Source organism: Solea senegalensis, unplaced genomic scaffold (assembly GCF_019176455.1).
Source record: "Solea senegalensis isolate Sse05_10M unplaced genomic scaffold, IFAPA_SoseM_1 scf7180000017502, whole genome shotgun sequence".
Taxonomy (NCBI): Eukaryota; Metazoa; Chordata; class Actinopteri; order Pleuronectiformes; family Soleidae; genus Solea; species Solea senegalensis.
The window spans coordinates 1-14,083 of NW_025322437.1; the positions used below are offsets into that span (position 1 = coordinate 1).

General features: G+C 48.6%; 17 non-coding genes and 1 pseudogene across 17 annotated transcripts; 12 read left to right on the plus strand and 6 right to left on the minus strand.

Annotated features, from left to right (window-relative positions):
• Positions 1–5,716: 5,716 nt before the first annotated feature.
• Positions 5,717–5,880, plus strand: LOC122764571. The gene has a single exon (XR_006359772.1). It is a non-coding gene; the product is annotated as a U1 spliceosomal RNA (small nuclear RNA).
• Positions 5,881–6,525: 645 nt separating this feature from the next.
• Positions 6,526–6,638, plus strand: LOC122764580. The gene has a single exon (XR_006359779.1). It is a non-coding gene; the product is annotated as a U5 spliceosomal RNA (small nuclear RNA).
• Positions 6,639–6,820: 182 nt separating this feature from the next.
• On the plus strand, positions 6,821–7,012 carry LOC122764577. The gene has a single exon (XR_006359776.1). It is a non-coding gene; the product is annotated as a U2 spliceosomal RNA (small nuclear RNA).
• A 115-nt stretch (positions 7,013–7,127) lies between these two features.
• Positions 7,128–7,245, minus strand: LOC122764586. Its single transcript, XR_006359785.1, has one exon. It is a non-coding gene; the product is annotated as a 5S ribosomal RNA (ribosomal RNA).
• A 128-nt stretch (positions 7,246–7,373) lies between these two features.
• On the minus strand, positions 7,374–7,492 carry LOC122764585. The gene has a single exon (XR_006359784.1). It is a non-coding gene; the product is annotated as a 5S ribosomal RNA (ribosomal RNA).
• Positions 7,493–7,895: 403 nt separating this feature from the next.
• On the plus strand, positions 7,896–8,059 carry LOC122764572. The gene has a single exon (XR_006359773.1). It is a non-coding gene; the product is annotated as a U1 spliceosomal RNA (small nuclear RNA).
• Positions 8,060–8,703: 644 nt separating this feature from the next.
• Positions 8,704–8,816, plus strand: LOC122764581. Its single transcript, XR_006359780.1, has one exon. It is a non-coding gene; the product is annotated as a U5 spliceosomal RNA (small nuclear RNA).
• A 182-nt stretch (positions 8,817–8,998) lies between these two features.
• Positions 8,999–9,191, plus strand: LOC122764575. The gene has a single exon (XR_006359774.1). It is a non-coding gene; the product is annotated as a U2 spliceosomal RNA (small nuclear RNA).
• Positions 9,192–9,309: 118 nt separating this feature from the next.
• Positions 9,310–9,427, minus strand: LOC122764579. The gene has a single exon (XR_006359778.1). It is a non-coding gene; the product is annotated as a 5S ribosomal RNA (ribosomal RNA).
• Positions 9,428–10,058: 631 nt separating this feature from the next.
• On the plus strand, positions 10,059–10,187 carry LOC122764574 (annotated as a pseudogene).
• Positions 10,188–10,839: 652 nt separating this feature from the next.
• On the plus strand, positions 10,840–10,952 carry LOC122764583. The gene has a single exon (XR_006359782.1). It is a non-coding gene; the product is annotated as a U5 spliceosomal RNA (small nuclear RNA).
• Positions 10,953–11,134: 182 nt separating this feature from the next.
• Positions 11,135–11,327, plus strand: LOC122764576. The gene has a single exon (XR_006359775.1). It is a non-coding gene; the product is annotated as a U2 spliceosomal RNA (small nuclear RNA).
• Positions 11,328–11,445: 118 nt separating this feature from the next.
• On the minus strand, positions 11,446–11,564 carry LOC122764568. The gene has a single exon (XR_006359769.1). It is a non-coding gene; the product is annotated as a 5S ribosomal RNA (ribosomal RNA).
• A 107-nt stretch (positions 11,565–11,671) lies between these two features.
• Positions 11,672–11,792, minus strand: LOC122764569. The gene has a single exon (XR_006359770.1). It is a non-coding gene; the product is annotated as a 5S ribosomal RNA (ribosomal RNA).
• A 402-nt stretch (positions 11,793–12,194) lies between these two features.
• LOC122764570 lies at positions 12,195–12,358 on the plus strand. The gene has a single exon (XR_006359771.1). It is a non-coding gene; the product is annotated as a U1 spliceosomal RNA (small nuclear RNA).
• A 654-nt stretch (positions 12,359–13,012) lies between these two features.
• LOC122764582 lies at positions 13,013–13,125 on the plus strand. Its single transcript, XR_006359781.1, has one exon. It is a non-coding gene; the product is annotated as a U5 spliceosomal RNA (small nuclear RNA).
• Positions 13,126–13,307: 182 nt separating this feature from the next.
• LOC122764578 lies at positions 13,308–13,505 on the plus strand. Its single transcript, XR_006359777.1, has one exon. It is a non-coding gene; the product is annotated as a U2 spliceosomal RNA (small nuclear RNA).
• Positions 13,506–13,845: 340 nt separating this feature from the next.
• Positions 13,846–13,964, minus strand: LOC122764584. Its single transcript, XR_006359783.1, has one exon. It is a non-coding gene; the product is annotated as a 5S ribosomal RNA (ribosomal RNA).
• Between the last annotated feature and the right edge of the window lie 119 nt (positions 13,965–14,083).

Sequence of the window (14,083 nt, forward strand, 5' to 3'; positions counted from 1 at the left end):
TAGAAATGAAACATCAGTTCTTCCCTCTGATCGAGGTCGTATAAGGAGTTGTTGGTGAGAAAAGTTTCCTGGAATGTTGCCTTGTAGGCATCCTTGAGCAGTCTGAGATGACTTTTGACCATGCTTGTGAAGAAGAGCCATCTGTTTATTTGTACATCCTCATAGAGTGCGTAGTTCCTGGCAATGAAGATGGTGTGTCGGGCTATGGATAGTAGAATGTTAATCAGGGTTGTGTTTATACCTTCTTTCTTGTGTGAGTATCCAAAGCGCCAAGTCCATTCCCAGTCTGTAATGTCTTTGCTGCTGAGCTTGCAGTGGTCGGTGAGGAGGTTCTTGACCAGGGTGATGAAGACCTCGCAGATGGGACAGGTGAGAAAGATGTGTTCAAGTGTTTCGTCATTTTTATTACAGACAGTACAAACCCTCTCATAGATAGCACTGTTCATTTGGTGCAGGATGATACCCGAGAAAATTCGTCTATGTCTGATTTTGAAATCAGTGTTGTTGGCGAAGGGATGAGCATAGGGGCTATTTATGTTTTTCCACATGGTGGAAACATTAATCGACGGGAAGTGTTCTTTCCAATGAGTTTCAGATGTCGGGTTTTGTACTATGTTTGCCAGCAAGGTGTTGTACCAATACTTGGAGGTTAGTTGATTAATGCTTTTCGCATCAGGCTGAGCACTTTGACGAAAATCAAGGGTATCATTCTGCCTACTACCACTGGTCTTGTAAAAAGCCTGTTTTAGATGGTCAGCAATCCCAGTTTCAATTTTCTGACATGTGAATTCAGCAAACCGTTTGCAATAAATGTTTTTGGCTCTGAGCCGATTCAAGATTTCTTCCACTACTATTTCGCCTTGATTGTTTGTGAAGTCTCCCAATGTGTATAAACCTGCTTGCGGCATTGACCCGCCCGAGATGGGCCTGCCCAGATATGTGATGTCTGGGTTGTGGAAAACGGGGAGCTGCAGCAGCTGGTGTTTGTTTTGTACTATAGTTACCAGGTGGGGTCTGGCCAACTCCCATGCCTCAAAGATCTCTTGTGTGAACTGTGAGATGTGTGTAGCTTGTGATTTTAGTGGGATCTGACAGAGATTGTAAATGCCACTGTTTCCACATGTTTTAATGGTGTCAAGCAGTTGATGTTTCCAAAAAAGGTCAGTTTTATCGTCCACCAGCTTTTTGATGATTTTGATTCTGAATGAGTGTTTTTTTGTGTTTATGTCTATTAGCCTAAGCCCACCGTTTGTGTATGTATCAATTGTTGTTCTGTGTTTTATCATGTTGCGGCGGCTTCCCCACAGAAAAGTGGATATCATTTGATTTATTTCTGCATGAGTTTGTTTTGGGAGATCATAGACTTGTAGCACATGATTCACTTTGGAGAGTATCAGGGAGTTGAGCATGACCACCTTACCCTTCAGGGGCAGCTTCCGCATTTTCCACAACCCCAAGGTGTTGTTCATTTTATTTAGCACCTCTTTCCAGGTGTTATCTCTGGCGGCCTTTTGATCCTGGCCAATATGCACTCCTAAGACCCTTACACTGGCCTTTTACTCTATGAACGCCTGTCTGCCTGGTGACCTTGCCCCATTGCCACAGTACATTATAGTTGATTTGTTTTCATTGATTTTGGCACCGGAGGCTGAGCAGTAGATATGTACAAGATTCAAAGCTAGTTGTAGACTTTTTCCATCTTTGACCATGATATTTGTGTCATCGGCATAGGCAATCATTTTGCAGGAAGTGCCATTATCTGCCAGTATGCCCTGAATGTTAATGTTCTGATTTATTAATAGAGCTAGGGGCTCGGCCACCAGGCTGTAGAGCAGAGAGGAGAGGGGACATCCCTGTCTAATTGATCTTTGGATTGCTATTTTTGGGGTTTGGAGACCATTCACTTTTATGCGACTGTGTGCATTGTTGTAAAGAGATTGAATTCTTTTAATGAAATTGTGACCAAAACCGAATTGTTTTAAACAGCCCATAAAAAGTTGTGTTCAACTCGATCGAACGCCTTTTCAAAATCTACTCCTAGATAGATGCCACCAGTTTGTGACATCTGATAGATGGTTTCTTTTATGGATAAAATGGAATCTGAAATATCTCGTCCGGGAATGCTATATGCCTGTGACTGATGTACTATGTTTGGGATAATTTCTTTGAGTCTGTTTGCTAGAACCTTTGCGAAAATTTTGTAATCAGTATTCAGAAGGCTTATGGGTCTGTAGTTGTTAATGATCGTTCTGTCTCCTCGGTTTTTGTATGCCAAAGTAATTAAACCAAGTGTAAGGGTCTCAGGAGCTTCACCTTTCTTCTCAACTTCCTCAAAAATTCGAAATAAAATTGGTGTTAAACTTTCTTTGAAAAATAGATAAAATTCAGTTGTTAAACCATCTACGCCTGGACTCTTGTTTTTTTGTAAGCCCTTGATGGCTGCTTCAATCTCTGCCATGCTGATAAGCTGATCACACCATATTCTGTCCTCCGTTGAGATTTGGTTCTGAATGACCTTCACCACACTTGTAATTGTATTTTGATTTATATTTTGATTTGTATATAGCTGCTGGAAGAAATCTTGTATTCTGGATATTATTTCATCAGTTTGTATAATTATGTTGCCCTTGCTGTCTTTCAGTTCTTTTATGAATGCTTTATTTTGTTTTTGCTTTTCTAAGCCGAGGAAAAAAGCTGAACATTTTTCCCCCTCCACAAAATTTTGCACTCTGCTTCTAATTATTGCCCCCATGCATTCCTTCTTTTTGGAGAGCGCTAACTTGTCTCTAATAAATATAATTTGTCAGATCTCCGTTAGGTTCATTGGCTATCTTTTGGAGTTCGTGTTCTAATTTTACTCTTAGCTCTTTTTCATTTTTTTTCTCCAGCCAGCTCTTATGTTTACTATAATTTATACATACTCTTTTGATTCGTTCTTTCACTCTTTCCCACCAATTAAATATGTCTTCGACCCACTCCATTTCATTTGCCACATTGTGAAGAAGACGGTTAACTTTGTCAATGAACTGTTGATCTTTTAGTAAGCTATTGTTAAAACACCATACCCCACCATTTGTTTGTGCTACTGATGGAAATAATGACAATTTTATGAGGGAGTGATCACTCCATGTGTTGAGGACATATTCTATTGAGTTCACATTGTGTACAATGGAGCTTGCCAGTAAGGCATAATCAATACGGGATTGTTTGAGAGTATTTTGTACCACCTGATGTCTGGAGAACTGAGTTTTATTTGGATGCATAATTCGCCATAAGTCAACCAGGTCGTATTCTTTTATGATTTCGAATAAGGATCGCCTGCTCACATCATCTTTAAAGAGATTGTTGCTAGATATGTCAAATTTGGTGAGGGGAACATTGAAGTCTCAAGTGATGATGGAGTTGTTGTTTACCCACTTATTTAGCTCTTTGAAAAACACTTTTCTTTCACCCTCAGTGTTAGGAGCATATATATTGATAATTCTAATATAACCATTTTTTTTCCATGAATCAACTATCAATAATCTACCTCGTGAGCATTTATATATTTCTATTACCTTATCAAAGACATTGTTTTTAATCAGCGTTGCCACCCCACACATTGCTCGATCTGCATTTGCGAAATATACATTCCCTTCCCATAACCCTCCTATCATGCTCACAGGAGATGAGGACCATTTTGTTTCTTGTAGCAGCAAGATGTCACATTTGGTAGTATTGATGACTTTGTGTAGTTTTTCTCTGCTGCAGAGCCCACGGGCATTCAGTGAGAGAAGCAGGGCCATGAGAAGGGTGAGCTGTATTATTGTGGCATTAAACATCACACTCATTTTTTTCTATTTTGCTTTTTCTTATTTGTTTTACCGGACTTGTCTGTATTTTGTCGTTTTCTTGCCAGGGACACTACCGAGAGGTCCATCTCCGAATCAGAGTCAGCACTTGGTGAGGGAGAAACTGTTGGCTCTTTTTCAGAGTGGGGAGGACTGAGTGGCGCAGATTCTGCGGTTGGGGTGCTTCTCGTGCCTCTGGCTTGGAGCTTTTCAGCTCCAGCCACTTTTTTTTCATTGTCTGGTTGAGCCTCGTCATTCTGCGCTTCCGGAAGGCTTTCTCCAGAGGTTTCCACATTAGTGGTTATTTTTTCCGCTCGGGGCGGCTGGGCAGGGGGCCCTTTCTCTACACCACACTCTGTGCGTACCTCCGCAGGCGCTATCTCTGCCTCCTCCTCTCCTGCACTGTCCTCAGTGCTTCCCTCTGTCTGCTCCCTCTCCAACTCTGACTCTGCTATGCTCTCCGGTTCACTTTCATTGCAAATGCAATTTTCCATGTTGTTGTGGCACAGCTCACACCTTTTCACAGCTTTATGGCACTCTCTTGCATAGTGCCCCTGGACTCCACATTTATGGCAACAAAACTCAGGACACTCTCTAAGAATGTGTCAAGGCTGTAGGCACATTCGACACACTTTCACTTGCCGATCATGTAACACTCTGAAGTATTCGGGACCAGTGGCAGTATTAAATCTAGCAGAGTAAGGCAGGGATTGTACTGTCTGATTAAATTTGACTTTCACATACCTTGTCCCATCTGCGATGTTTGTGCCAGGCCACATTCTTCTCTTGATTGGAGAGATTGCAGAGACTCCCCAGCCATGCAGCTTGTCAATTATTTCCTGGTCTGAGATGTACGCGGGCAGAGTGAGAAAAGAGACCACCAGTTCATCATTGTTTAGCTCTTTTGCCATAACTATGGTTGTGCCGATTTTGAATCCATCCAGCAATCTGCTTTTCCCAACAGTGTTTGTCATTGTTATTTCATATTTGTCCGTTCCAATACAGCGGCAGGCAATCAAACCTCCACACAGTCCACGCACACATTTCAATAATTCCATTATTGGGACTTTTTCTGTTCCCGTCAATTCTATTTGTAAAGTCAGCTCCTTCTCATACTTCCTTTGGGTTCCATCATTCTTTTCTCTGTCTCCATTCTCCGTGTTCTTTATCTCCTTTGCCATGATTCTTTGCTTGGTGAGGTCGTTGTTCTGAGGTCCATCCATGATGAGAAAAAAAAAGTTCAACAAAAGGCGCCCCCGCACAGTGTGGAAAACACTGTCGGGGGGGGGGGAAACCAGTCCTTAAAATGAACAAAACCAGTAAACTGAAGTAGCCCACGATGAGAAAAGGGAAAAGAAGTGCAGAAAGGAGGAGAAAAAGGGGAAGAATACAGGCTGAGGAAAGGAGCCGTGTGCTCGAAATGTTTGTAGCATACACTTCCTGATTCGCTAGTGGGCGTGCTCAGGGTGGTATGGCCGTAAGCCGGGGGGTTGGGGACACAGACTGCTTTTATGGACTGGGCAAGGCCCCCTGCGCGTGGCGGGGCTCAAAAGTCAGCCTTTCGGCCACACTGCACTTCAGCCTTTATCTCCCCCACATGCTACACTCTAGTCCAGTATCGGGAAGCGACACCGAGATGGGCAAGCGGCTGTTGGTGCCGTCATGTCCAGTTGTTGCTGAATCTATAGGAAACGACAGCCAGGTATGCCAGTAAAAAAGGTCGAGTGTTTCCTCTCCAATGTGTGCTGGCGGTTGAAGTTGAACATAGCACAGCATTAACGAGCAACTGAGTCAAGGCATTGGCCTCTGGGATTATTCATTTCCAGCACCATCAGCCAAAGAGCTGTGTCTGGCAAGAGCCACCCGGTGTTTGGCGAGTACACCGCATACTTACCTGGCAGGGGAGATACCATGATCAAGAAGGCGGTTCACCCAGGGCGAGGCTCAGCCATTGCACTCCGGCTGTGTTGACCCCTGCAAATTCCCCAAACGTGGGAGTCTTGACTGCATAATTTTTGCTAGTGGGGTGCTGCGTCCGTGCTTTCCCCCGATGATGTCGTTGTAAGCAAAGGTCAGCCGCCCGAAGTTCAACGTTGTGTGCCCATCTCCAAACTTCTCACGTCCTTGCGGAGCAACATCCCCAGTCTTTCCAAGTTGCTGGGAACGTGATGGTTGTGTGTGTTCTTTTAGCTCAAAGCAAATGTCACGCTCCCTTTCCCAACTCTTTGTAGAAGAACTTGATTGTTGGAGATGGATCCATGGCCATCATGCCAAGGGTTAATACTTTGGCGCTTGCTCTGTTCACTCCGTGCAGTGACCTGATGTTGAAGTGATGCCAGGAGCAACTCACCATTTCAGAAGCCCGGATGAGGTGGGAAATGGCCCGGCAGTTTGTACTGCTCAGTGTGACACGGAGCTGCTTTGCTCATGCACTCACGTCTACCACTAAATGTTGGAGGTGTGCCAGTGAGCGAGGAATGTGCCACAGCCTCAGCGACTGATAGAAAACTGCAGCGCACAACCGACAGTAGGAAAGCGCTTCCAAACATGCAGTAAAATCTGGGCGGTTTATTGGCCGACTAAGCAAAAACGTTGAAGGAAGGCCGTCCCAAGGTGGCCGGCCGGCCGGCCGACCGAGACTGTGGTGACTCCGGCGGATAGACTCCTCGGCTGCTCTCCAGGACAGGGGCTACGTTGACTCTGGTTTCTCTTCAAAATGCACAAGTCTTTCGCCTTTTACTAAAGACTTCCGTGGAGAGGGACGTTCAAGAGTTTAAGTTATTTTTGGTGGGCTTTGCTGTAAGGCTGCGCCCTTTGAGTGTGTCAAATGTCAAGCAGCTGTCTGTCAAGGCTCAGAGGTGCACTTAGGTCAACCTTGGGGCGGAGGTGATCAGCAGCAGCAGCCTTTGTTATGCGCCCTTAAAAACATGGCACCACAACAACTGACTTGTGTGCCAAGATCTTGGGTTGGCCCCAGACACCTGTGGGCCATCGCTTCTCGGCCTTTTGGCTAAGATCAAGTGTAGTATCTGTTCTTATCAGTTTAATATCTGATATGTCCTCTATATGGGGATTAAATATTAAATGCATTTTGAGCAGTGGGAGGTGAAAACTGGGGCTTGCTCTCTTCACTCCTTGCATTGACCTGGTATTGCAGTGCCACCAGGAACGGTGCACCATTGTCTTTTTTCTGTGAAAAGCAAAGCGAAGCTGAAACCAGAAAGACATCAACCCGTGCCTGTGCGTCAATTTAATTGCGAGCCCATGTTTCTTGTAAGGAAGCAGCAGCGGTGTAAAAGCTTACAGCACCTGGTATTCCAGGCGGTATCCCATCCAAGTACTAACCCGGCCCGACCCTGCTTAGCTTTCGAGATCAGACGAGATCGGGCGTGCTCAGGGTGGTATGGCCGTAAGCCGAGGGGCTGGCGACAGAGAGTGCCTTTATGGACTAGGCAAGGCCCCTGCTCGTGGAGGGGCATGTTTCTTGTACGGAAGCAGCAGTGTAAAAGCGTGCAGCGGTGTAAAAGCGTGCAGCGGTGTAAAAGCTTACAGCACCTGGTATTCCCAGGCGGTCTCCCATCCAAGTACTAACCAGGCCCGACCCTGCTTGGCTTCCGAGATAAGACGAGATCGGGCGTGCTCAGGGTGGTATGGCCGTAAGCCGGGGGGTTGGGGACACAGACTGCTTTTATGGACTGGGCAAGGCCCCCTGCGCGTGGAGGGGCTCAAAAGTCAACCTTTCGGACACACTGCACTTCAGCCTTTATCTCCACCACATGCTACACTCTAGTCCAGTATCGGGAAGCGACACCGAGATGGGCAAGCGGCTGTTGGTGCCGTCATGTCCAGTTGTTGCTGAATCTATAGGAAACGACAGCCAGGTATGCCAGTAAAAAAGGTCGAGTGTTTCCTCTCCAATGTGTGCTGGAGGTTGAAGTTGAACATAGCACAGCATTAGCGAGCAACTGAGTCAAGGCATTGGCCTCTGGGATTATTCATTTCCAGCACCATCAGCCAAAGAGCTGTGTCTGGCAAGAGCCACCCGGTGTTTGGCGAGTACACCTCATACTTACCTGGCTGGGGAGATACCATGATCAAGAAGGCGGTTCACCCAGGGCGAGGCTCAGCCATTGCACTCCGGCTGTGTTGACCCCTGCAAATTCCCCAAACGTGGGAGTCTTGACTGCATAATTTTTGCTAGTGGGGTGCTGCGTCCGCGCTTTCCCCCGATGATGTCGTTGTAAGCAAAGGTCAGCCGCCCGAAGTTCAACGTTGTGTGCCCATCTCGAAACTTCTCACGTCCTTGCGGAGCAACATCCCCAGTCTTTCCAAGTTGCTGGGAACGTGATGGTTGTGTGTGTTCTTTTAGCTCAAAGCAAATGTCACGCTCCCTTTCCCAACTCTTTGTAGAAGAACTTGATTGTTGGAGATGGATCCATGGCCATCATGCCAAGGGTTAATACTTTGGCGCTTGCTCTGTTCACTCCGTGCAGTGACCTGATGTTGAAGTGATGCCAGGAGCAACTCACCATTTCAGAAGCCCGGATGAGGTGGGAAATGGCCCGGCAGTTTGTACTGCTCAGTGTGACACGGAGCTGCTTTGCTCATGCACTCACGTCTACCACTAAATGTTGGAGGTGTGCCAGTGAGCGAGGAATGTGCCACAGCCTCAGCGACTGATAGAAAACTGCAGCGCACAACCGACAGTAGGAAAGCGCTTCCAAACATGCAGTCAAATCTGGGCGGTTTATTGGCCGACTAAGCAAAAACGTTGAAGGAAGGCCGTCCCAAGGTGGCCGGCCGGCCGGCCGACCGAGACTGTGGTGACTCCGGCGGATAGACTCCTCGGCTGCTCTCCAGGACGGGGCTACGTTGACTCTGGTTTCTCTTCAAAATGCACAAGTCTTTCGCCTTTTACTAAAGACTTCCGTGGAGAGGGACGTTCAAGAGTTTAAGTTATTTTTGGTGGGCTTTGCTGTAAGGCTGCGCCCTTTGAGTGTGTCAAATGTCAAGCAGCTGTCTGTCAAGGCTCAGAGGTGCACTTAGGTCAACCTTGGGGCGGAGGTGATCAGCAGCAGCAGCCTTTGTTATGCGCCCTTAAAAACATGGCACCACAACAACTGACTTGTGTGCCAAGATCTTGGGTTGGCCCCAGACACCTGTGGGCCATCGCTTCTCGGCCTTTTGGCTAAGATCAAGTGTAGTATCTGTTCTTATCAGTTTAATATCTGATATGTCCTCTATATGGGGATTAAATATTAAATGCATTTTTGAGCAGTGGGAGGTGAAAACTGGGGCTTGCTCTCTTCACTCCTTGCATTGACCTGGTATTGCAGTGCCACCAGGAGCGGTGCACCATTCTCTTTTTTCTGTGAAAAGCAAAGCGAAGCTGAAACCAGAAAGACATCAACCCGTGCCTGTGCGTCAATTTAATTGCGAGCCCATGTTTCTTGTAAGGAAGCAGCAGCAGCAGCGTAAAAGCTTACAGCACCTGGTATTCCCAGGCGGTCTCCCATCCAAGTACTAACCGGCCCGACCCTGCTTAGCTTCCGAGATCAGACGAGATCGGGCGTGCTCAGGGTGGTATGGCCGTAAGCCGAGGGGCTGGCGACAGAGAGTGCCTTTATGGACTAGGCAAGGCCTCTGCTCGTGGAGGGGCATGTTTCTTCAATAAGAGTAGCAGTGTAAAAGCGTGCAGCCCGGTGTAAAAGCTTACAGCACCTGGTATTCCCAAGGTCTCCATCAAAGTACTAAAGCAGGCCAGAGCACCGGCGGCTGGGGAATAAGGAAGGCCGGGGCCGGTGTCCAGAAGGTTGTGGCTGATAAGGGCGGGGGTTAGGGGACTGAACTGCTTTATGGACTGGGCAAGGCCCCTCGGCGTGGCGGGGCTCAAGAATCCAGCCTTCCGGACACACTGCACTTCAGCCTTTATCTCCACCACATGTGCTACACTCTAATTCAGTATCGGGCGACACCGAGATGGGCAAGCGGCTGTTGGTGCCGTCATGTCCAGTTGTTGCTGAATCTATAGGAAACGACAGCCAGGTATGCCAGTAAAAAAGGTCGAGGGGTTCCTCTCCAATGTGTGCTGGAGGTTGAAGTTGAACATAGCACAGCATTAACGAGCAACTGAGTCAAGGCATTGGCCTCTGGGATTATTCATTTCCAGCACCATCAGCCAAGAGCTGTGTCTGGCAAGAGCCACCCGGTGTTTGGCGAGTACACCTCATACTTACCTGGCAGGGGAGATACCATGATCAAGAAGGCGGTTCACCCAGGGCGAGGCTCAGCCATTGCACTCCGGCTGTGTTGACACCTGCAAATTCCCCAAACGTGGGAATGTGAGCTCCGCAGTACGCTACGTGGTCTTTCAAGTAAACGCCACGATGATAATGGTGCCAAAAGATGGCGCGGTTCCAGTTGTACGCTCAAAGCACCTTAAGAACGGCGTCTACGTCTCTTCCGGGGTTCAGGAAAAAATGCATTGGTTGTGGGTGTTGCTCTTTTAGCTTCGAAAAGCAAATGTCACGCTCCCTTTCCCAACTCTTTGTAGAAGAACTCGATTGTTGGAGATGGATCCATGGCCATCATGCCAAGGGTTAATACTTTGGCGCTTGCTCTGTTCACTCCGTGCAGTGACCTGATGTTGAAGTGATGCCAGGAGCAACTCACCATTTCAGAAGCCCGGATGAGGTGGGAAATGGCCCGGCAGTTTGTACTGCTCAGTGTGACACGGAGCTGCTTTGCTCATGCACTCACGTCTACCACTAAATGTTGGAGGTGTGCCAGTGAGCGAGGAATGTGCCACAGCCTCAGCGACTGATAGAAAACTGCAGCGCACAACCGACAGTAGGAAAGCGCTTCCAAACATGCAGTCAAATCTGGGCGGTTTATTGGCCGACTAAGCAAAAACGTTGAAGGAAGGCCGTCCCAAGGTGGCCGGCCGACCGAGACTGTGGTGACTCCGGCGGATAGACTCCTCGGCTGCTCTCCAGGACAGGGGCTACGTTGACTCTGGTTTCTCTTCAAAATGCACAAGTCTTTCGCCTTTTACTAAAGACTTCCGGGGAGAGGGACGTTCAAGAGTTTAAGTTATTTTTGGTGGGCTTTGCTGTAAGGCTGCGCCCTTTGAGTGTGTCAAATGTCAAGCAGCTGTCTGTCAAGGCTCAGAGGTGCACTTAGGTCAACCTTGGGGCGGAGGTGATCAGCAGCAGCAGCCTTTGTTATGCGCCCTTAAAAACATGGCACCACAACAACTGACTTGTGTGCCAAGATCTTGGGTTGGCCCCAGACACCTGTGGGCCATCGCTTCTCGGCCTTTTGGCTAAGATCAAGTGTAGTATCTGTTCTTATCAGTTTAATATCTGATATGTCCTCTATATGGGGATTAAATATTAAATGCATTTTTGAGCAGTGGGAGGTGAACACTGGGGCTTGCTCTCTTCCCTCCTTGCATTGACCTGGTATTGCAGTGCCACCAGGAACGGTGCACCATTCTCTTTTTTCTGTGAAAAGCAAAGCGAAGCTGAAACCAGAAAGACATCAACCCGTGCCTGTGCGTCAATTTAATTGCGCGCCCATGTTTCTTGTAAGGAAGCAGCAGCAGCAGCGTAAAAGCTTACAGCACCTGGTATTCCCAGGCGGTCTCCCATCCAAGTACTAACCCGGCCCGACCCTGCTTAGCTTCCGAGATCAGACGAGATCGGGCGTGCTCAGGGTGGTATGGCCGTAAGCCGAGGGCTGGCGACAGAGAGTGCCTTTATGGACTGAGCAAGGCCCCACTGCTGGAGTGGGCATGTTTTGTAAAAACACCCGGCAGTGTAAGCGTGCAGCGGTGTAAAAGCTTACAGCACCGCAGGTATTCCCCGGCGGTCTCCCATCCAAGTACTAACCTGGCCCGACCCTGCTTGGCTGCCGAGATCAGACGAGATCGGGCGTGCTCAGGGTGGTATGGCCGTAAGCCGGGGGGTTGGGGACACAGACTGCTTTTATGGACTGGGCAAGGCCCCCTGCGCGTGGCGGGGCTCAAAGTCAGCCTTTCGGACACACTGCACTTCAGCCTTTATCTCCACCACATGCTACACTCTAGTCCAGTATCGGGAAGCGACACCGAGATGGGCAAGCGGCTGTTGGTGCCGTCATGTCCAGTTGTTGCTGAATCTATAGGAAGCGACAGCCAGGTATGCCAGTAAAAAAGGTCGAGTGTTTCCTCTCCAATGTGTGCTGGAGGTTGAAGTTGAACATAGCACAGCATTAACGAGCAACTGAGTCAAGGCATTGGCCTCTGGGATTATTCATTTCCTGCACCATCAGCCAAAGAGCTGTGTCTGGCAACAGCCACCCGGGCTTTGGCGAGTTCACCTCATACTTACCTGGCAGGGGAGATACCATGATCAAGAAGGCGGTTCACCCAGGGCGAGGCTCAGCCATTGCACTCCGGTTGTGTTGACCCCTGCAAATTCCCCAAACGTGGGAGTCTTGACTGCATAATTTTTGCTAGTGGGGTGCTGCGTCCGCGCTTTCCCCCGATGATGTCGTTGTAAGCAAAGGTCAGCCGCCCGAAGTTCAACGTTGTGTGCCCATCTCCAAACTTCTCACGTCCTTGCGGAGCAACATCCCCAGTCTTTCCAAGTTGCTGGGAACGTGATGGTTGTGGGTGTTGTCTTTTAGCTCAAAGCAAATGTCGCGCTCCCTTTCCCAACTCTTTGTAGAAGAACTCGATTGTTTGGGATGGATCCATGGCCATCATGCCAAGGGTTAATACTTTGGCGCTTGCTCTGTTCACTCCGTTGCAGTGACCTGATGTTGAAGTGATGCCAGGAGCAACTCACCATTTCAGAAGCGGATGAGGTGGGGAAATGACGCATTCATGCTGCTCGGTGTGACGCAGGGCTGCTTTGCCTCATGCGCAAAGTCTGCCTCAAAATGTTGGGAGGAGGTGTGCCAGGTGGCGAAGGAGATGTGTACCCACAGCCCTCAGCGACTGATAAGAAACTGCAGCGCTGGCCGACCAGTAGGAAAAGCGCTTCCAAACATGCAGTCAAATCTGGGCGGTTTATTGGCCTACTAAGAAAAAACGTTGAAGGACGGCCGTCCCAAGGTGGCCGGCCGGCCGGCCGACCGAGACTGTGGTGACTCCGGCGGATAGACTCCTCGGCTGCTCTCCAGGACAGGGGCTTCGTTGACTCTGGTTTCTCTTCAAAATGCACAAGTCTTTCGCCTTTTACTAAAGACTTCCGTGGAGAGGGACGTTCAAGAGTTTAAGTTATTTTTGGTGGGCTTTGCTGTAAGGCTGCGCCCTTTGAGTGTATCAAATGTCAAGCAGCTGTCTGTCAAGGCTCAGAGGTGCACTTAGGTCAACCTTGGGGCGGAGGTGATCAGCAGCAGCAGCCTTTGTTATGCGCCCTTAAAAACATAGCACCACAACAACTGACTTGTGTGCCAAGATCTTGGGTTGGCCCCAGACACCTGTGGGCCATCGCTTCTCGGCCTTTTGGCTAAGATCAAGTGTAGTATCTGTTCTTATCAGTTTAATATCTGATATGTCATCTATATGGGGATTAAATATTAAATGCATTTTTGAGCAGTGTGAGGTGAAAACTGGGGCTTGCTCTCTTCACTCCTTGCATTGAAGGCCTAAGGTATTGCAGTGCCACCAGGAGCGGTGCACCTGCTCTTTCTGTGAAAAGCAAAAGCGAGAAGCTGAGAAACAGAAAGACATCAACCCATTTTCATAAGTAAATTTTCAAATTTGCGTTATGTTTTATGCCGGGAAAACAACATGTGGTAAAAAGCACACCAGACATTCAAGCGGTCTCCCATCAAGTACCAACCCGGCCGACCCTGCTTAGCTTCGAGATCAGGCGGGGTCGGGCGTGCTCAGGGTGAATGTGGCCCGTGAAAGCGGGCTGGCTGGCGACAGAGAGTGCCTTTATGGACTAGGCAAGGCCCCTGCTCGTGGAGGGGCATGTTTCTTGTAAGGAAGCAGCAGTGTAAAGGCGTGCAGCGGTGTAAAAGCTTACAGCACCTGGTATTCCCAGGCGGTCTCCCATCCAAGTACTAACCAGGCCCGACCCTGCTTGGCTTCCGAGATCAGACGAGATCGGGCTTGCTCAGGGTGGTATGGCCGTAAGCCAGGGGGTTGGGGACACAGACTGCTTTTATGGACTGGGCAAGGCCCCCTGCGCGTGGCGGGGCTCAAAAGTCAGCCTTTCGGACACACTGCACTTCAGCCTTTATCTCCACCACATGCT